This window comes from Nothobranchius furzeri, chromosome 1, assembly GCF_043380555.1.
Source record: "Nothobranchius furzeri strain GRZ-AD chromosome 1, NfurGRZ-RIMD1, whole genome shotgun sequence".
Classification (NCBI taxonomy): Eukaryota; Metazoa; Chordata; class Actinopteri; order Cyprinodontiformes; family Nothobranchiidae; genus Nothobranchius; species Nothobranchius furzeri.
Window position 1 is genome coordinate 78111706 of NC_091741.1, and position 22788 is coordinate 78134493.

The 22788-nt window shown below is 39.9% G+C and overlaps 2 protein-coding genes across 6 annotated transcripts in view; both read left to right on the top strand.

Moving 5' to 3' along the window:
* The window catches only part of LOC139069653 (uncharacterized), an 816187-nt gene that overhangs the window by 572936 nt on the left and 220463 nt on the right, over nt 1–22788 (top strand). The gene's annotated exons all lie outside the window — the stretch shown is intronic.
* lingo2 (leucine rich repeat and Ig domain containing 2) overlaps nt 1–22788 on the top strand; it is a 327190-nt gene that overhangs the window by 161604 nt on the left and 142798 nt on the right. Inside the window, exon 4 of one of the 5 annotated variants that reach the window (XM_070550376.1) lies at nt 15313–15513. The exons of the other annotated variants lie outside the window; for them this stretch is intronic. The gene's annotated coding sequence lies outside the window, so the exon portion shown is untranslated. The remainder of the gene's footprint in view (nt 1–15312; nt 15514–22788) is intronic. 5 annotated transcript variants of the gene reach the window in all.

Sequence of the window (22788 nt, forward strand, 5' to 3'; positions counted from 1 at the left end):
AATAATTAAAGAACCAATCCTTTCAGATCCACATGAATTTATTGTCACTGAATAGCACAGAGGCACGAGAATGAAATGTGTTACTCAGGTCAACCTGATGTCAGACTGTGAGGCTTTACTGACTAGCTAGACGGTAGTTGAAATGTGGCGTGATTGGAGACCCAATTGCTGAAGTGCTAGCGTCGGGATTCACAAACACGCAGTTAATCTAGGAGTATCTAGACGGCCCCAGAGGGACAGCATGGCTGCGGTGAAAGAAACCGTCTTACTCGCTGAGGTGAGTACGGTGTTCAAATAGGTCGTCATGAAGATCTGAACTTGAGTCACCACAGAACGATGACTGAATAGTGAATACTGATGTCATTGGCGGATGTGGCTAAATAGGCTCCAGACGTGACGTGGACACGAAGATCCGGGAAAGGGGAATGCTGAGTGTTGGAGTCCTAAGTGGAGGGATTGTGGATCTGGGAAGACTGAGCGGAAGGAACCGTGTCACCTGAAGTTTTTAAATACCCTAAGGGAATTTATCCTACACCCTCCCCTCCCCATCCCAAATGAAATAGCATTTTAAAAACAACGAACAGCCTCACAACCTGTGGAAAGCTGTTTACTCATGGGCCTGAAGAAAGAAGGATGAATAGATCATGGGAATGATGGGACAGGTCCGTTATTATTTCTCTGCTCTAGTTTTGCATCTCTGTAAATTGTTATACAATTGATTGATATATAAACAACCATATTCAGTACTGCAATTGGTGTTTCCACTTTTCTTAGCAAAGGTACAAATGTGTCCATTTACCCTCTTGAACCCAACTAATCATAACGACTGCATCGCACTCTTCGACATTGACCATACTTTGTGTTGTGTTCCAGTAAAGTGTTGGAGCATTATGATTCACCAAAGCCCATGGATGAACGCCTATTTGCTTGGCGTTAGTGTGAGCCCTAGTTGATGTGAGTGATAGCTATTAACTGCATGATAATGAGGTGGAGAGGCAAAACAGACATGGCATTCTTGTGAGTGAATCTCACGCATTTGGAGATGGATTTCTGCCCAAGCAGAAGTGCGCTGCTTAATTGGTTCATTTCATCATGGGCAAAGAGCTTTAATTGGGTGACACATTGAAAGACGGATGGATCAGTTGTACTGGAAAAATATAGGTGGTATTTGTAGTGGATGGTTTTAAGTGAGATGCATGTGTCAGTGTTGCTAATATAAATCAGGACAACAGAAAGATTGTGTTAACAGAGCTCATTAGACCACAACTAAAGGTCTTGCTTGCAAGTGAAAATTTATTCTTCACTGAGATGTGTCCTGTAAAAATAAAGGTCAAATAAAATTGTGTTGCAAAAACTGGCAGTGCCTACCAATGTCAAAGAGATGGAGACCAAAAAACAAGGAGACACTGCGGGTGCAGGGTTCCAGGGTGGGTTAGGATGGGTTAGTGTTGGTGCAAGCTAATGGAAGTTCTCTTGAACACAGACAAGCAGAGAAAAATGGATGGTTATCAAAATAATTCATGTTTTCATTTTATAAGGGCATTCATTATAATGGCACAGTGTGGCTATTGGTTGTACTATTACCTTGCCAGAAGGTCCTGGGTTCATATCCCAACCTCAGATCTTTCTGTGCTGGGTTAGCATGTTCTCCATGTGCATATGTGTGTTCTCTCTGGGTACACCAGCTTCCTCCTGCAGTCCAAAAATTTGACTTTTAGGTTAATTGCTCTCTCTGAAATGTCCTTAGGTGTGTGTGTGTTTGTTCTGTGTGCCTATGTGTTGCCCTGGCAAGCTGTCCAGAGTGTATCCTGCCTGTTTTCCCAATGACATGGCCCCCCACGACCCTGTGAGGATAACTTGTGGGGCATTCCCATCTCTACCGTGTCGGCCCGGGCCGGGTAGCGTAGGTTGTTTACATATCTGGGTGGCCTGGTATTTTTCCGGGCCAACCAAGGCTCATTCTCAGCCCTCTTCTCGAGGGGGTCTGCTTCAGGCCGACCAGGGCCAACACACCCACTGCTGACAGCAAATTCACACCTTCCATTAGAGAAAGCCTCTGATTGGTGGGTAGAATCAGCCCACATGGGCTTAAGGCAAGGATGTGTGAAATCAACCGGGCCAGGCTGGGGCCGACTGGGGCTACCCGGCCCGGGCCGACCCGGTACAAATGGGAATGGCCCATCGGTATCGATACTTGATGGACGGATGATGATACCCATTTAAAACATACAAAATGTCCATGACTCAGATTTCACAGTGTTCCAGTAAACGCAAGCACTCTTCACGACCCACATATAGTTCCAGAAAACTGAAATGTGTGCAGCTATGAATTCAGTTCCTTCCATGTGTTTTGGGGTCAGCAGGTGTGAAGTTACTATTTATATTCCAGTCAGCAGTTTGTAGCAAAGTTAAGTCAGTATCCACTTTCCCAATAAAAAATAGAGACATTGGGTAAAATATTTGTCACCAATTGAGTATTAAAAATTAAAAAAAAAAATCTGTTCTTTATGTCTTATAAACAAATCTACATTCTTTAAGCTTTCTATAGTAAATCTGCTTTCTGAGTCTAAACTAATTACACACTCTATTGCCTTTTATTACTTCCAAAACAAGACTCGCAACAGAGAAATGCAGCAAGTGTACTTAAGTGATTGCTTTAGCTTATTATATTGAGGTAATTAAGTTTGTCTATTTTTCTTTAATGGTAAATACTGTGTGTTTAGAAATAGTATGTGTTTCATAGGTACTGGGGGAAAAAACTTGTCACCTGTAGTGTATTTCTACATACTAGAAACAACACTGTTTGCTATCAGTTGTTAGATTCTGAGAATGATCAAGCACATTAGCATATGAAGCTTATATCATGTATAAATATCCAGGATACTTATATAATCGATATAAGTTCATACACCAACCTGCTTGGTCTATATTTAATCCAAAGATTAATATTTAATTTAAGATATATAAATAAACTTTTGCTATTAATTTTTTTTAATCAGAAGTTAGGAATCTTTGCTTTTTCAATAACCAGAAATACACACCATTCTGTGTTTAATTTCAAGAAGAGAGTCAAGTTTTTAAAGTTAAGAATTTATTACTAACAATTTTAAACCTGACAATTTCAAATGGCAATTCAGAAATGACAATTAAAAATGACAATTCATGGATGACAATTTACCAGCTTTGATATGAAACTTGGTATCAAAAGTTTTACCTGTGTCTGGATGGAAAGCTAAAATGAAATGAGAGCTTGGATGCGTGAATGGATTCTCAGAAGGTTTCTTTCAGAGAGAGAAGCGCGTTCTGGGTTGGAAATGATGGTTTTGCGGATAACTCGGTTGTTACTTAGAGAAACAGCATCACACACGATCTGTGTGCTACCTCAACCAGCAAGACGACCCTCTGTGTGGATCCGGAGGTCAAGGAGGACGTTGTCAGCCTCAGGGTACTTGGTCCGGTAGAGAAGACGCGAGTAGGACCGATCCTCTTGTCCAGAGATGTCGCAGGGTACACAGTCGAGCGTCTGGCTTAACTATGAAGGAGTTTTGCGTCTTACTTCTCAGAATCAGTAACTCTGAAGGAGTTTTGTGTCCTACTCAACTCAAAATCAATAACTCTGAAGGAGTTTTGCGTCAGCTGGTTACAGGTGTGTTTATTCGAAGCTAGTCTATCGGTGTGACAGAACAGCAGGTTCAGGGCGGCCGTTCCCTTATCCTCAGGATGGTGGTTGGTTCACGAACTCGAAGTTACAGCTGCGGATTTTAGTTTTAACAAAACCCTCAGAAATGTCACTCTCAGAGCAAGAAATCTTTGGTCATGAGTCAAAGACATGTGAAGGCAGTTTACTTTTACCCTGGATACCCTCTGCGTTGGATGGATAAAATGGAGGATGACCTTCTGGTCATTATACCCAAAGCATAATAAGTCATTTCAGTAATTAAAATACATTTATACTGAACCAAGAGATTATTTATTATGATTATAATAAACAGTAATAAAGTCAAAGAGTTTATTAAAATTATTATTTAAATTATTAATGTGATCTTGAAGTGTCCTTCAATCTGGGACGGAACAGCAGCAGATAAAGATGATTTTCAGCAGACATCATGGCTCCTCGCTTGTTTAATCCGTGGGCCAAAGTTACAGTCGGCTCAGCTTGACCTAGCTGGGAAAATGTGACCTTTGTCACAAATTAGAGGCCATTCATGACGCTACACACCATTTCTAAAAGAAAAAGACTGGTTCAAATGGTTATGTGTCATAAGACATAACACAGAGATAGTGACAAATGCGTCTAATAAGACAAGTGTCCAGTAAAAAAGGTGTTGCAGATTTATTTTTGGATGATGTCAAATAGTTGAAAAGGCATTATGGACCTTATGACAGTGATATAAATATCTACTTCAGACCAAAACAAACAAAAAAGACTATCTGCATTAAAACTGTTACCCTTGGCATAATAAATGCAAAGTCAGCCATTAACATGAAAACTGCTGAGACAACATCTCCATCTTAGACATTTTTTCCTGATGTTTCTTGACATAGCATTAGTTGACGTTTGCTGGGGGAAACAGAAATTCTTTGTAAAGACACTATTGTTATGTCTCTAACTTTTTAGAAGCTGTAAGTAAATTGTATTTGTAGAGCACTCTTCACAGAGAGAATCACAAAGTGCTTCACAGAGACCAAAAAACAAAATAAATCATCAAATCAAAATGCTTAAAAAATATATATGATCAATTGAAATTAGAATAACAAAGTCATGAAAATATGAAATGATCATAAATATCATAAAGCAAATCAAAGATGATTATACATTTTTGTTAAAAAAAGAAGAAAACACAAATAATATAGATAAAAGCAGCATTAGCTAAAAGGGTCTTTAGCTGTTTTTTAAAAGTGTCCAGACTGTTCATTATGAGACATTGTGAAAAGAATCAATTATCTGTTCAAGAGAGTGTATGTACAGTAGAAACAACAGTGGACCCAAAACAAAGCCTTAGGGTACCGCACAGAACAGATTGGTAGAATCTGACATGATTTGGTTTATAAAGACGTTTGTAACTTCAGTTAGAAAGGTACGATGTAAACTAGTCTAGAACAGTTCCAGAGATCCCCACTGAGTCACGAAATCTGTTAATTAAGGTGCTGTGATCAACAGTGTCAAAAGCTGCAAAAAGATCTAACAATACTAACACTGTGAATTCCTTGTTGTCTGCAGCCATCATGATTTCACTGGAAACTTTAAGCAAAGCCGTTTCTGTTGAATGCTTTTTACCAGATTGGAATTTCCAGCAGCTAAAAATGATGTAATGTCAAAAGTCTTGAATTATTTTAGGTAGTTTTTCCATGGAAACTTTAGAAAAACCACAACATTTAAACATGGGTAGCAGTGGAAGAACATCTGTGCTGTCTGTAAATATTGAACTAAACTGTTGCATTGGCCAACTTAATCTAAAGCCACATGCCTGTCCATTTGATAAATGACAGCCTAATAATTGCTTTCCTTATAGTTGTTTTTTTCCACCAATTCCCTTTCTACAACACATGAAGTAGGATATATTCATTAACAGAAAGGAACTTTGTCTTTCTAGTGATTGATCTTTGGGGGATAAGTTAAATTGGCTTCCATGATTTTTCGTCAAAGGCAGCCGTCTGCTCCTGCTTGAATTTCCATTGGTAGCGGTAAGGGAGTGGGGCAATTTAACATACCAAAATATGTGCCAAATATTTAAAACAGAACTTTAGAGTCAAATGAAAGCTCTGCGTGATTTATCACTTCAAGAAAATCTTGATAGTTTCATGGCAACGATGCAAAGAATTTTGCTGTGTGACAAAACTACTATACAGAGATGTCAGGCAAAATGTTTGCTGCTTGTAGTCATGAATGTTGTGTACAGTATTAATACTGCAGTGTGTAATTACACTACAGTGCATGATGGAAACTGAATCTGACACCTGCTTTGCTTAACTCGGCTTAGAAAAAAAGGCACAGGTGCTCTCTTCTTCTGTCTTTTCCTGTCTCACCCTCCTTTCTAGTTCTCTGTGTGCCTGTGAGCGTACGTGGGTGTTTATGAGTGGGAAACAGCATGTGTGTGTTTAAGTGTGCTCTAGCTATCCCAGTGGTACCCTGCACCAGTTTTGCCCACAAGCTAGCGACCTATTTTTGCAACGTTGAGCCAAGTAGAGACTTGGAACACAAAGAGAAGCAGAAAGAGATGATGATGATGATGATGAAGGGGCTGAGATCAGTTCCTGTGCTTTTCTTCAGGCTGGTGGATTAATTATCCCGTACCTAAACCCGATCCCGTACTGTGAGCGAGACACTTTTGCATCACCCTGATCAATAATGCATTTTTCTGTCTCTCCATTTAATTTGCACATAGGCCCCACATGCTGGTAATACCGTCTTCCTTAGAGAAGTGCAGAAGACACCTGATACCAGGAGTGCAAAATGCAACCCTCACCTCCATACTGCTCCCTCCCATCTCTATTGTTCTCTGACAGGTTCTCCATGTGGTGGGTGGGAAAAAATCTCCTAAATTTTAGAGGCAGACTGATGAGATGGATGACATTTGGATTAGAGCACACAACTACAGATTTCTTTTTGCATTTTGGTTTTTATTCTTGGGAAAATATTGATTTTATCAGATATAAACATTTTAAGAAACGATCAAGACAAAACCTGACGTTTTAGGAATTCCTTTTTCATAAAGTGGTTGCCATTCCTCGTTGTATGTGGCACAGTTGGCATTGCGCTACTATTGCACAATACAAACAAACACTCTTGTTTGTAGCAGGACAACACAGTCGAGAGCCACAGGTAGGTCATCTGATATTGTGTGATTTATTTAGTTTGTGATTGTGTGTGGTTGGCTCTGCATTGAAAGAGGAGCTGTTTGCAAGGATCTCCCAAGTTGTTAACTATGTGGTTTTCTTGACTACCTACTTTGGGAGTCACTCTCTAATGCTGACCAACAGCGTCAAGACATTGTGACCTTTGGAGCCAGGTCTCCACTTCCTTATGTGTCAGGCTTGTGCTGGCTACAGCTTACAGGCAAAGCAGTTGTATTTTAGTTTTTTACTCAAAAGAGAATAGTGAAAATTGAAATCAGAGGTAACCAGTTGTGATGTCTGGCTCTGTTTTATTTATTTATTTATTTGATGATTAAGCAGCATCTTGTAGAACGAAGAGTTCATGCTCCTCTGTGGAATATTTGGACACACTTACTGTCTAAATGTGTTACACCAAGCTGTTTTACCATTTGAATAAGACATGGCTATTTTATAGGGTTCAGTACTTCCCACCAAGGTGACTGTATCCAAACAACCAGTGGTGGGTCAAAATGTAAAAGTATGTGGAATGTGTAACCAGTCATATGACATTTCACACACTTTAAGAAAAAAGTGTAAAGACTTATTAATATTATTATTATTTTTTACAATAAACAGCATTTAAAAGGATGCATATTTGTCAGAGGGTGCACTCAGTTTATTTACTTATGTAGCTAGTATAGTGGGGTATTCTTTGTGTTTGTATTTTATATGAAGAATAATGTGTTATTTTTCAATATAATCTAATTATGACAATAATTAAAAGCCAAATAGGCAAATTATTTTGATTTGATAAGATGAGGTTGGCTAAAATAACATTTAACTTCCTCCAACTCCATTTTGGATTTATTTGTCTACGTTTAGGACTTCTCTTTTTTCTCTCTCTTTGTTTTCTTATTTAGATTTTTAGGCTTTTTTGTTTATACATTTAATTACATGTTCAAAATAGACTTTCAAACATTATAATGTAACAATAATAACATAAACAAGCCAGATACATAAGGATAAGATGTGTATTTTGTATACTTTTGTCACAAGAATAGGACACAGCTCATTATGAGGTAGATGCCGGTTAGGGTTCAGGCTTTATTTTAGTTGGTGCTTTTTTTCCGAGTATGGATACATTAGCTGTTGCTATGATTTTCCCTTTTGGAATTCTCACTGTTTTTCATTTTATGGATTTAGCTAACCACTGGATAAGTAAGTGTTTTACGACATGATTCATGTGCACAGTTTGAAATCCAAACATACAAATATATGTCATTGTAGTTTATTTCATTTTTTTGTTAAAACATTACCTGCATTTTTGGGATGATGCAAAAGGAATACCTGGTGATACGACTTCTTACCGACATTTACTGTTATTAAATCATGACAAATACACATGTGCAATTATCTATTGCAAGACTGTGATCACATTTGAAGTCTCATAATCACTGGAGGTCTAATTATTCAGATTTTTAACAAGAACAGAAAAAGAAGACTAGTATTCTCATCAATACAATATATGTATCTAAAAGTATGATGCACAAAACTTAGAAATGTTTATTTTATTTGATTTTTCATCTTTTTCATTTTATTTTATTTTGCACTGTTGCGTTGGTCAAAAATTCCCAGGTTTTTTATGTCATTGAGTCAGCATGGAAGAAATCTCACTAAATGCTGTGTGGTAATGGATTTTGTGTGACTCACCTCCATTTCCATCGACAGGTATCGGAGTAAGTGATGCAGTGGGCCACTCGGCCGCATACATGTAGAATCTCCCGGGGAACTGGTGAAGAATAGCTGTCTCTAACATCCATTGTTAGAATCTGTCTATAAATAATAAATGAGACACTTCTACTGCAAGTGAACAGGCCTGCTGTAATTGGTGTGCCTGCATCATTGACAAATTGCAAAAGAGTACAATCCATAAACGTCGCCATATCTTTTTGGGAGTTTGATATGTCCTAAGTAGTTGTCACGAATACATCAACAAACATGTGAACTGATGTGGTTGACAAAAAGTTGTCCATGTTTCTTTTGCATATCAATGTGTTTTCAAGTTTTAATTTGCTGCTGCCACGGAAGTGTACTGCTAAAGTGCATATGCATGACTCCTGTTAAGTGCTTCCTATTTGTCAGTGCTCACATGTACCTATCTTGGTAAAGATCCAAACTCACATCAACACTACACTTACCGATAAATGCTTAGGAGAACGCTGAGCCAATTAACCAGCTGCCTGACTTCAGGCAATACCGGGAACAAATACACTCTTTCAAAGTCTACCTTGCTCGGTGTACTGGGGCACTTTATCTCACTTAAGGGCAATGGAATATGATTTTAATCTTGTATTGCTTTTCATTCTTGTTTTATAAGACAGAAGCTTAGAATTAATTGCTCATTAAATTATCATTAACTCAGCGACACCATTTGCCTTACAATAATACCACCATGGCAGAGGACGGAAATGAAATTGGAGATTTTTTTCTTTTTTTATCATCCCAGGATGTTGCAATTCATAACGACGAGAAGTGGATGTAAAGATTCTAATTTTTTAAACTTTTTTTTTTCTTTTTCAGCATTAGCCACACCCACAGCACATATTTGATAAAAAAAATTGTTGATTAAAACATAGTTGGTGTATGAGAGGCTATGTACCAAAGGTGAAACTGTCATTTTCTTTAGCTTTATTCTAACTTTTGCAGTAGTCTCTAGAAGGAATGAATGCTTTATAAGTCATACTTGAGGGGAGAGAAAGCTCTGGTGCACCTGCTTCAGGAACTAGAAGATTGGCAGATCAGAGGACAGCTTCAGGCGGCAGGATTCAAAGACTTAATTACTTATATTCTGACATCTTGCCTCGGATTGGCTAACAGCAACACGACTCTACCACTGACTTGGTTTGCTTTGCAACGCTGATGTTTTATCTCCACAAATAGCACAAGCCTGAAGGAGTTCTGCACAGTCACAGACACACACACACACACACACACACACACACACACACACACACACACAGCCTGAAGCGCAGAGTACGGAATGCACAATATCAGCAGGGGGACAGATTGAGACAGAATGTCATGCGTCTGTGACAGTGTAAGTGTCCTGTCACTGTGACCCGATTATTCATACGCCCTGGCTACTTGTACATGGGAGATCTTTGTTTGGCTGACTGGTTAGCATGCGTGACTTTCACCCAGGAGTCTGGGGATCGAATCCAGATTGGACCAATTTTTTTATATCCGCCACAGATCTCTCTGAAGAATTCACAACATTGACGGCTTCAGCAACGCTGTGCCACTCTGTGGATTTTCTCTTATTTCTTTTGCAAAATTACTTCCTTTCATTTCTCCACCTCACCCACACCTCACCCACCCCCTCAATTTCTGCTTCTGTGAAATTGTGCTTCCTTGATCTGCCTTGATCTACGGGCGCCATGTCATTGGCGGAGCGTTGCAATATCCGGCTTATGCATATGCATGAGATCCACAAGGCACTTTGCAAAGACTATTTATGGCAGTAAGTGGGTGTGTTGAGGGCGGGATGTGACTAAAATGAAGCTGAGAAACATTTGCGTTAGTCTCCGATTTATGAAGCGGAGATTGCGTGCAGCTGTGTATACTCCATGTGTGATAGATCACAAACCTACTTGGCGTAAGTACTTTTTTTTTTTTTGCTGAGTTTAAGTACAGTTTTAGTAAGGATTCTATGCAATGTTTGATAAATGAGATCCCTGATCAGTATGTATTTGTTAGGGGTAGTTTATTTGTTTTTTGTTAATTGATGTCTCCCCACCCTAGTGTGCTGGCAGTGGTCTGATCAGCCACTATGTAAGTTGATCCTGTTGTGTCTGTGGAGAGTTTTTTTTTGTACATGTCTGTAGTCAGGACCTGATTTTGGGTTCCTTTGTTACGAAGTCCAGTGTTATGTAATTTGAAGAACTGGTTGGAACCCTCTTTTGAGAAAAGAAAAGAAAAAGTAATAAATGAAGACGTCAAGAAAATCATCAGTGCTCTCCTGGCTGTTTATGCAAGTCCCTGACATGTGGTGGCAGAGGTGGGATCTTGCTTGTCATGAGTATGTGTTGAATTAGTAAGACCCAGAGACAAGAACCATGCAACAAGGAGGTCGAGGTAGACGAGGTCAACTGGTGGAGTCACAGGATCCAGCAGGACAAGAGGAACAGGCTGAAGACCTGCAGGATGAGGCAGCAGGAGGAATCACAGGCACTGAGGGTGAAGAAGTAAGGGAACCAACTTTAACTGATCTTGTTGGGATACTTCGGGCCCATATGAGCCAACAGCAGGCTCACAATGAGATGATCACGGAGGAAGCAGTACATGAAGAAAAACGATTCCAAGATCTTTAGCAACAGTTTTATCATTTGCAACTAGAGGTGTTGTCACGTCCTCCCCCAAAACCTGAACCTGATGGCAGGAGAAATATTGCTTCAGTGGAACAAAGACAAAATGAGGAAAAGCTATCTGAGGAACACAAAGTCTTCCACTCTCCATCTGAACCCAGATTGGAAAAGCTAACAGACTCTGATGATATTGAACATTTTCTTATTACTTTTGAGAGGATTGCGGTGTCATGTAATTGGCTGGAGTCCGACTGGGTCTTCCGCCTTGTGCCGCTCCTCACAGGTAAAGCTAGGAGCGCCTATGTGCATATGGACATTGAGGAGGTGCAGGATTATGATTCTGTGAAGGTGACTATCCTCAGAAAATATGACATTAACCTAGAGAGTTATCGATAGAGATTCCGTTCCACAGAAGTTGAAGCAGGAGAGATTCCCAAGGAGCTGTATGTGAGGATAAAAGAATTGTATGAAAAATGGAACCAACCTCGAGGTAAAACAGTTAAAGACATTGGTGAAACTATTGTCTTAGAGCAATAGCTGTGTATGTTGTCTACTGAGCTTCAGGTTTGGGTCTGAGAACATGATCCTCCAACTGCATCCAAGGCTGCTTCATTAGCAGAGGTGTTTGTCGCAGCAAGATGAAAAGGACACCCCAGGAGTTATTCTGCTTAGAAGGCTTCTAAAGACAAAGATATTCGCAGACCAACAGTTGGCCAGAAGCAACATCAACCAGAAATTGCTACCCCAGGTAAGGCCCCATAAAGGGACCTTCAGATGGCTGATGTATCTCCCAAATATTACCATAAGGAACCTGTCTGTTATTTATGTGGTCTGCGAGGCCATACCAAGCCCATGTGTCTAAAGAACCCTCCTAAACCCACTCAGCTGTCTGTTGTCCCAATGAAAGAAAGACGACATCCATGTGACGAACAGTCAGTAAGACTGAGTAGGGTTAAAATAAGTGGGAGGAGCGTAAAAGCTCTGATTGATACAGGTAGTGTCCAAACACTTGTGGAAAGGAAACTGGTCCCATCCAGGGCTGGACTGGGACAAAAATTCAGCCCGGGCATTTTGACTGGAGACCGGCCCATCACCTGTTTTTTTTTGGAAAAGACATTAAGCCTTACGCTGTTTCTGACACACACCAACGTACACTTTCTTATTGGTAGTATTTATGTATCAATCTAATAAACGTAAACCTACACCATCCTTCCTATCCTGGTATTCTAAAAAGTAGGGTTGGGGGTAACTGATTATTTTTAAAATGATTATTCTGACGATTATTTTATCGAATAGTCGACTATTCTAATGACTATTTAGATGATTAATCTAGCGATTACTTTTCTATTGCACAATTACTAAAAACCAAAAAATTCTCAAATAAATTCCTCCAAAAAATTGATAAGTTGTTACTGTAAGAGAATAAACACTACAGGCCTTCCATTTTGTATAACACTGCTTTTATTGTGTTGCGGTTGTTTATGTTCTGGTGACGTGTAGAACTTGGGAGTGCAGGCTGCTGCCTGAGAGGTGGTTGGAGACGGAGTGTCTCCATGCTGCTTTGTTTTGGTCACTTATGTGCATGAGGCAAGTGGTGTTACGACCCTTCCTGGGGAGTCACGTGTTTCTCCTATTTTAACTGTAAATCCTTCTTGCTGTCTTTATAACAAGAAACAGATATTCGGACAGAATATTTTCACGTTTATTCGAATATGATTGTGGAACACACCCAGCATCATAATAAATGAAGTAATGTTTATGCCAATTTAAGCCTTTATGGGTGTCCAGGACTCTGTGATAAATTTTTGGCAAGGGAAATTATCATTTGTTGCCATTTTTGAGGTGTTTATGAATGTGGAAGACACCCAGCATCCTGTGATGGCACTAATAACATCAAGAGATAATAAATAAGGTAATATTTAGGTCAATTTAACCCTTTACACGTGACCAGGACACTGTAATCAATTTTTGGCAAGGGAAATGATCATTTGTTGCCATTTTTGAGGTGTTTATGAATGTGAAAGACACCCAGCATCCTGTGATGGCACTAATAACATCAAGAGATAATAAATAAGGTAATATTTAGGTCAATTTAACCCTTTACACGTGACCAGGACACTGTAATCAATTTTTGGCAAGGGAAATGATCATTTGTTGCCATTTTTGAAGTGTTTATGAATGTGAAAGACACCCAGCATCCTGTGATGGCACTAATAACATCAAGAGATAATAAATAAAGTAATATTTAGGTAAATGTAACCCTTTACAGGTGACCAGGACACTGTAATCAATTTTTGGCAAGGGAAATTATTTTCTTTTTTTTTCTTTTTTTCTGTGCCATTTTTGGGGTGTTTATGATGATACAGTAGGCAGTATGAGTACAGTAACATCAACAGATAATACATAAAACCCTTATTTGGTCAATTTTAGCCTCCATGAAAATCTTAGCAATTCGATCACTTTTTGGCAAGTAAAATGCCATTTTAGTTGTCTACAATTAAATCATCAATAAAGAATTTAAAGATATTTTGAGGCATTTCTTATAGGTAAACGGGAGGGTGTAGTCTATTTGGCAAGTGACAATCTTAATTTTATGTGCTGAAGTGCTTTTATCTTGTTACTTTTAAATAGAGCAATGTAATGAATAGTAACCTACACAGTGTCATTAAAGCCAAAGCTTGATCATTTTAAATACTTTTTTTCAAGTAAAAATGTGCCCCAAACTAGTTAACTGTGGCTCCATGTCAAGTGGACTAAAGAAAGGAAGGGGAAAAAAATTAAATCGCTGGAGAATTGTTTATTTCCATTTATACAACGTTTACATTCAATACAGGGTACCATTTTACATCGTTTATTTATTTTTTTAGTATCAAGGCTGTAACATAAAGAAAGCCAGTTCTTATCACAAAGTTTGTGGCACAAACCATCTTTCAATCGCAAATATTGCAAAAATGATTAATATATCCTCATTGTGAACGTTTAAGACAAATAGCAACACTTAAAACAACTTCCGAACTGGAAAAACTAATGTGGCAAGGTGCAGAAACGAGTGCCGGGCGGGATTTGATCCCCAGACTCCCGAGTGAGAGTCATACGCTCTAACCAGTCAGCCAAAGAGACATCTCCTTAGCCTAGTAGCCAGGGCGCATGGTCAATCGGGACATTGTGGATGCTCACCACACTGCCACATCTTCCTCCCTCTTTCCACAAGCACGTCCTCGTGCTCCCGCGCAGGGTGCCACAAACACTGCCACACTAATATCCGCGATAAACATCTGTTTAAGTACCGGAAGAGGTTATCTTTGCTTTCTGAATGTCCATATTGCTAGATATGCTGAGTTTTAGGGCGAAATCCTGGGGAATTTTGTCTAGAAATGCAATTACCTAACCGTGCGCGATCCCGCGGTGGCTAATCATTTTTTGGCAGCGAGTCAATTTATGGCACAACACCGGCTCGGGTTTCTCCTCCTCCTCCCTCTTTTCTTCTCCAACCTGTCGCTGGGCTGAGGCTCCATCACTTCCTAAATTGATTTTACTTGAACCTTCACTACCAAACAACTGTGAGATTTTAACACATGTGCCAGCATCAGCCTGAAGGGCTAGTTTCTTTTTTTAGTCGAATTTTCTCCGCTCCTCCTTTCCGTTTTTTGTTCTCCATTTTGTAAAGCTCGTCTGTCTGTTTACTGAGATTCACAAACAACTGGCGGGTGCATCAGACCTCTGGCTATTGGTCCAGCCCAGAGTGTATTATTACCAATTGGCCAATCCACCAACTTTTACGAGGCGTCGCGTGGGGCGGCGCGGACAAGTTGTCCGCAACAACTAGAGGCCAGGAAAAAAAAAAAAAAAAAAAAAAAAACAGACACCGGCCCATAAAAGATGAAAGGGTCGGCCCAGCGGGCAGTTGCCCGCTATGCCCTATGGTCAGTCCAGCGCTGGTCCCATCACACATAATCTCCAAGTAAAATACTATTCCTGTTCGATGTGTACAAGGTGACGAGCGGTTGTATCCCACTGCAGACCTGTATATTGAAGTGCAAGGACAAACTTACTTGCTAAATGTTGGTGTTGCTGAAAGACTTCCTTATCCAGTTGTCCTGGGTAGTGATTTACCGGCCCTTTTATGATGCAGATCTGGAGGAGTGGCCTGGGAAAACACGCAAGTCCCGTCAACAGAAGAGACGGGAGCAGTTGCTTCACACAGCTGTTACATCTGTTGAAGACATGCCTGAGATACCTCAGGGCTTCAAAATGCCTCTGAAGATGGCACAGATCCAGCGTGGTGACCTGGAGCTGGCTAATCTGATTCAGAGGGCCATAAGATCTGGAGGAGGTAAGCACAAGGGCTGTGCTGACAAGTATGTGTTGAAGGACAATATTCACTATAGCAAACAGGGGCTGCACCACTGGTGGTTCCAAAGGAGGCACGAGAGATGGTACTCAATTTGGGCCACTCTGTTCCCTGGGCTGGACATCTAGGGACACACAAGACTTTGGCTTGCACCCGGCACCATTTGCATTGGCCTGGTTTGAGAACCGACGTCGCCCAATTTTGTAGGACCTGCCCTCAGTGCCAAGTAACATCGAACAAGTTCCCTTCAAGAGCACCATTGCACCCTCTTCCCCTGATTACAACCCCTTTTGAACGTTTGGGGAGGGACATGGTTGGGCCGCTGGAAAGAAGCAAGACAGGATATCGTTACATGCTGGTGGTCACCGACTATGCGACCAGATATCTTTATAGGTGTTTCCTGTAAAGACTATGAAGGCGAAAGCAGTATCTCTTTGTTTGGTACAACTCTTTTCAAGGGTTGGTTTCCCTCATGAGATAGTAACCGACCAGGGCACTAAATTTATGTCTTCTCTTTTAAAGCAGGTGTATTAGTTGTTGGGGATCAAGCGAATGCGATCTACCCCATATCATCCACAGACTGATGGGTTAACTGAGATATTTAACCAGACCCTCAAACAGATGCTCCATAAGTTTGTTGATGAAACTGGTTCTGACTGGGACCAATGGTTGCTTTACCTTCTCTTTGCCTATAGGGAGGTACCCCAAGCCTCAACAGGATTTTCTCAAGAAAAGCATCAGTGCTCCCCTGACTGTTTTATGCAAGTCCCTGATACGCTTCTACCCAGAAAAACACAGTTTAGCAACTCTAAAGTGAAGCATGCATTAACTCAAAGAGTTGCAGTGCTCTGTGGTTATGTTTCAACCCATTCTCTTAACAAGCAGTGTAATGTTAAATGCACAGCATTTTACCCTATTCAACCAGCAAATTAAAGTAAAGAAAAATAATTTTACTTACGGATAAAAATGAAGCAGATGCATTTTAAATAGTCTGTTACTGATGTAGAGTTGTAAATGTTTTTGCTTTTAAGCTTAATATATTACCTTTACTTATGACCAATAAGCTGTGATATTCTATATAAATATAGAATATCAACCTGCTTGGTCTTTGGATGTTTAATCAGAAGATTATAGGATTCTTTGCTTTTTCCAGGGATCAACACACACTTTGTCTCAATTCAGACAGAGTCAGGTTTATAAAAGATATGAAATGTATTTTCTTAACAACAAAAAACATGACAAGTTAACCAAGGCTACTGTGATGAATGAATCTGAGTGGATGGGATGTGATGTGTGGTGATTTAATGGTGTGTGTTTATCAGAACCTTGTATCTAGAAGACCTGAGTTCTGGGTGAAGAGAATTTGGTTTGCAATAAGCTATGAAGTTGGTTCTTATCAAAACAGCATCAGACACAATCTGGCTGTGTTCTACATACCCCTGAGGAGACTCCATTTCGGATCTGAGATGTCCGGGGGGGGGGGGTCCCCAAGGTACCGAATTTGTAGAAAAGACCGCAGTACGACCAGGTCGGTCCAGAGTCGTCTCCCGGATCACAACAGATAGATGAAATTGTTCGCATCTAGAACAGCTGTTTCTCAAAAGCTGAAGGAACCGTTTTGCTGTGTCAGCTGTAGGCAGCTTTTATCTTGTCGAAAGCCTTGGTTTAAAGAGGGTTCGCTCCGGATGGCCTGCCCGTAGCTTTCTCTAGAACTGACTCCCTGTCCAGTGAGCTCTGTTTTAATATTCTCATGTTATGATTTCTTGGCCAACCGGGATGTGCCATGTTAAGGGGTGTTAACTAGGGGTTGTATCAACTAGTCTGCTGTGTAGTGACTTTTTATGCCTTTCATCGACTAGTCGCTGTCACATGATAATGACCGACAACGACAGCAGGTGACGAGCCCCTGCACATCGGGAGGCGATGCGCTGTGCCAGAGCTTTGGTATCTGACTACCACCGTAAAACGGACATTTGACCGAATTATGACCTTTACCCTCTTGCAATTTAACATTCCCCTCACCCCCATCCTAACCTTAACCAGCTTGCGCATGCAAAGCTCTGATCATTGACGTGCTCCAGACATCTGCATCCTGAGCACAGCCACACTAACATTATTAAATTAGGTGTTGCCACCTCAAAAAGAAATTTAACACGCGATCGTTCATGTCGGCTCACCTGTTTTGTTCTCCGGTGACTGCACCTCACTGATGTGGCCAGCGCGCAGCGTGCACTACGCTGTTTTTGCGGTTGGTAGATCTTCTAGAACTGCAGTTCAAAGGTAACTCATAAGGTGAATATGTATGAACCCAGGTAGCAGGTTTTTTTTAGGTTTGAAAGGAGATGCAGGAAGATAATAAACAGAGACAGGACAGAAAAATAGTCAAATAAAAACAATTTTGTTTTTGTACCTGGTGGTTGCAACAAACAGACACCACTGAAGGTAATCCGAAGTGAGGAACAGAAAATGAAATCATTATTTTAATGTTTAGAGCAGCAGAAACTCTGAGAGGCTGCAGGCGCAAGAGTGAGTTTGCGGCCGCTGCGCAGGGGGAGAGGGCTGAAGCAAGATGCAGAAAATGTGGGCACATTTTTAATTGTCAAAAACTCTAGCGATCCCCCCCACCCACCCCCATGCTTCAGAAAAAAAAACGCTTGGTCACCCATTGTCAGTTTTAGGCGCTTCAGGTGTGTGACGTCATCAACGACTATTCGAAGCCAACTCAATTTTCATTAGTTGACGGTCGACTTAAAAAAAAAATAAGTCATGCAACCCCTAGTGTTAACAAGCAAACCTCAGAACGTCACACCTTGTGTCAGATACAGGAGTTATGATTTGTGGAACAGAAAGCAACGTGTCAGGATATTAGCTTAACCTTGTAATCGTCACGTGCCTGAGTGTGTGAGCTGTCAGAAAATAGGGATTCACTTGTTAAACCAACATTACTAATCCTAATATCTTGTTCCTCCTGAAATGTCAGCAAGGTTTGCAGAACCTTGTTGCTTGTTGGAAGGTAGAATGTAGAAAACCACCTTAGAGGGTGGAAATAGGTCTGTAGATGACCGGTGGCCTGTAGGTCAATCTATAGGCGAAAACTGTCTATTTCTGGACATTACACTGACATCAATACAACAATTGCACGAATAGCATCCAAACACAAACACACAGAGGACACAACAAAGGTTTAGAGGATGGAAATGGCCAAACACTTTTATTGTGAGGCTGAGGCCTTCCCCAGAACTAGTGCGAGCTCTGACAGCTCATGCTACTTGTCAATCAAATCTAATTAGTCATCATTTCAAGGTTTAATAACATCTAAACGGAAGAGTTACAAAAAATGTACCCACCTCAGAGTTGCCATGACTGTAAACTAGACCTAGTAAACCTAAAAGGTATTTGCACCAAGCTTTTTAACATGGGAGTCATGGCAACTTGATTTGTTTTGGTGCCAGCGTCTAGAGGATAAAAGGAGGACCTGCAGTTTTTTTTCCTCCTGGTCGATTCAGGTCAGGGAGCCTGACATAATTTTTTTTATTTATCACAAGGTCGTCTTCATGTATACATCTAGAGTACATGTGCTTTTTCATGTTTTAAAAGTGACCACTGTGATACATAAACTGTTGCATAGTGAGAATCAGGATTTTCAGCTGATTTTAAGGCAATGTTGGTGGCCTAAAGACCTTCAATTGCCCTCATAAATTCTAACCTGCAGTTCTTAAACGAGCTCCTTTGTTTGGACCTAAATGAGTGTAGTATTAGTGGTGACAGCAGCAGTTTTGTTCACATTACAGAGTAAATGTTTCTCCATTAGAATGTTTACAGCAGAAAAAAGCTGTTTAAGCCACTTGTTTAATCAAAGCTAATGAAAACACAGTGGCAGTTCATGCTTTGGTTTGAGGTTTGCAGCTGGGAAAAGAAAGTGCACTGAGGACATTGTGTGCCTATACCTGCTTCTATGTAATTGTGTCCATTACATGTTGAACACGCCATACACTTCTGTAAATTATATTTGTGCAGTGCATGTTTAAGGCGACTAAATGGTTGTAATAACAAAACCTAAAAAAAGGACAAAAAAGGAAAATGCATTTCCTGCCAGGTGTGGGAACATAAACCACCGGAGTCACTCCAAGATACAGTAATGTACACTTGTAACTCCATCTCTAAGCACACTCCTGAACGCTGAAATGTAGCTTCTAAGGCTGGCACCATTCTCTCATTCCCCTGTTGTGACCTCTTTCATTTCCTTTCCACTTAGGGACTGCACTGATCCAAGAGATGTCATTTGAGGAAGAGGAGAATAGCACAGAGATATGATGTCAGTGTAACATCTTGCTTTCACTTACAGTCAAGGAAGCAGAAGAAAAGGTTTTGGAATTCACCTTGAATTTAAATATGCAGCTCTAAAGTCAGAAAATGGATTCAGATTTCCACTACGGTTAAGTTACATTTAATTACTTTTTATTTTCTCTGGGTAGTTTTAAATGTATATAATTTATTCAACTTAACCTTTTCGTGCACAATGGTCACTGATGTGGACAGCTATTTAAAAGCTGTTTTCTTGTAGAAGTATGGATGCTGATGGTACATTTGCACATAAGCCACTACATTTGTTCGTGTGTCAATACATAGGCTACAATGTCAGCCGTTGCTGAAATCTAAAGTACACGATAAAAAAAAAATTTAAACCTCAGATAAACTTACACGGAGTGCATATTCATTATAGGAAATGCCATATTGTTGATATCATTCCAAGTCCTAGGTCCTATACTGTGAAACTTGTCATTGTTAAAAAATGTGCCTCAAAATAATTAATTAGTAATGAAGCGTTATGATTGACAAGGAAGAGGAGTCCAGTTGAAAACTGTTAATTTGCCTCATTGTTGAAAATGGGAGCAGAAAATAACTGTTGCATGTTGTTGCATCTCTATGACATGCAGACATAGACAAAATTGCTGGTACACTTCGGTCAAGAAAAGAAAAAAAACACAATAGCCACAGAAATAACTTGAATCTGACAAAAGTAATACCAAAAGAAAATTCTATTAAATGTAATCAAAGAAAGTCATGGAATTATTTAAAGTGCAAGTCTTACTCCACCCCCATTTCCTATTTGAAAAATGCAACAAATGATGTTGCCTGGCAGACCGAGATGGCGGAGCTGCAAACAAACACACACACACACATACGCACACAGGCTTACAGCAACACTGTGACCTCATAATGTACCAGCTAACATCATAGTGTACTTCTTAGCCAATAGCGAAGGCAGATTTGTATTCAATGCAGTGCAGAGTTTTTACCTGAAGAGGGCACAACACTGACAGTTTTAGGCTGAATATTACAATTTTAACTAAGATGCACTAAAGTGCCAAATTATTGACTACATGTGTCTTCAGCACGATTAGACATCTGTTTGTATAGTTTATCAGCAAAAATAGTTGATTTGGGGGTGACTTGCTCTTTTAAAAAATAAACTCATGGAACAGGCCTGGGAACAAATGATGGTACGCCTTAAAAAGACTGAAAATAATGTGACCAAAGGGACATGTTAATTCAAGGTGTGTCCTATTGAGCATCTTTGGAAGGAGCTGAAACATGCCGTCTGGAAAAGACGCCCTTCAAACCGGAGACAACTGGAGCAGTTTGCTCCTGAGGAGTGGGCCAAAATACCAACAATGTTGTCCACGTCTGTAGATGCTTACTCGTGTTCTGACAGAAAGTCCTTTTTGCGACCCAAAATGCTAAAATCAACAGAACAGAAGATATGTTAGAATGTGTTAGAGAAGAACATTATTGTGTTTGTTTGTGCACCTATGAATGTGTATCAGTGCTGTAGGTACATCTAATTTATTACAGGATTTTAGCACCTTCCTCACATTGACTTGTTGGTTTTTGCAAAAACTTGTAAAAGTGTAAGGTAATTTTGATTAATGCCTTTGGCTCCCATTTGAAATCATTTGAATTTTAATTCAGGGAAGCTCATCAGCCTCAGGTGTGTGTTCTGTTCTGCAGCTACCTCTACTGTCATCAAAACTTGCACACCAAAGGACACGCTGCTGGATTAATCATGTAATTCAGATGCTCTCACATGTAGCTACAGCAAAACTTAAAACCACACTCACTTAAAATGTCCAAAAACCAACTATATTTGAGCGTTTTATGTTTCTGAGGGTTAGGGTTAGTAACATCGATCTTTTGAAGGAGCAACTCGCCTCAAATCATAAAAAGTTCCTCTAAACGTTTTGCTAAGGTAATTCCATGACTACATGCTTTTTTTAAATTTCAAAACCTCAAATATATATATATATATATATATATATATATATATATATATATATATATATATATATATATATATATATATATATATATTAATAATAATTGGAAGGAGAAATAAGCATCAACACTATTTCAGATTTGTTTGAAATGTGCTAAAGCGAGAGGGTGATGTGGGTGTAGTCGTGCTGTGGTGTGCGTAGTTGTGCTGTGGTGTGTGTACCACAGCACACATAAAGCAAATGGAGCATTTCTATCGATTGTCACTTCCTTGGGCTCCTCTGTTTGGCAGTGAGGAGTGGGGGGTCTCCCTCTATCAGCTGACATGGCTCGTTGTTCACCATGGACTAATAAAGAGCTTTACTGGTGCCATTATGCATTCTCTGCGGCTAGTGACAGACTGATGACAAGCCTCAAAGATAGAAGTCATTTCATGTTTAAACAATAACAGATGGAGAGCCCCAATAACTGCGCTGCCTCAGCAAACAGAAACTTACATTTCTATTGTTTTAAATATCATATTTTGTGTGTTTGTTTTATTTGTTTTGCCAGCAGGGCTCCTAATGTGTTTGTTTATTGGTTAAACTGCACAAACATGGAAAACATAATGCATAGTTAGTTTGTTTTTGTTTTTCATGCTTGCTGTATTCAACTTTTCCATTATTGGTGAAATATATTTCAAAGGAATCTCATGACAACAAGCATGTAGATTTAGTTAATGTATGTTAAAAGCCGCAGTAGTTTTTGCTGCTCAGACTGAACCCAACTGAGCTGAGATTCCTATGAGTTGAATCAAGTTTACAGGGTCAGCAGATGTGCCCAACAATTTCCAGCAGCTTTTAAATTTCCTAAGTCATCAGATACAGAGTTTGTGGAAATACGCAGGTGGTTGGAGTTCAGGGCTTTAGCCAGAAGGTCACTTGTTTAATTTTATGTTTGAGAGGGAAAGCAGCATTCTTCTGGCTCACCTATTGACAGATT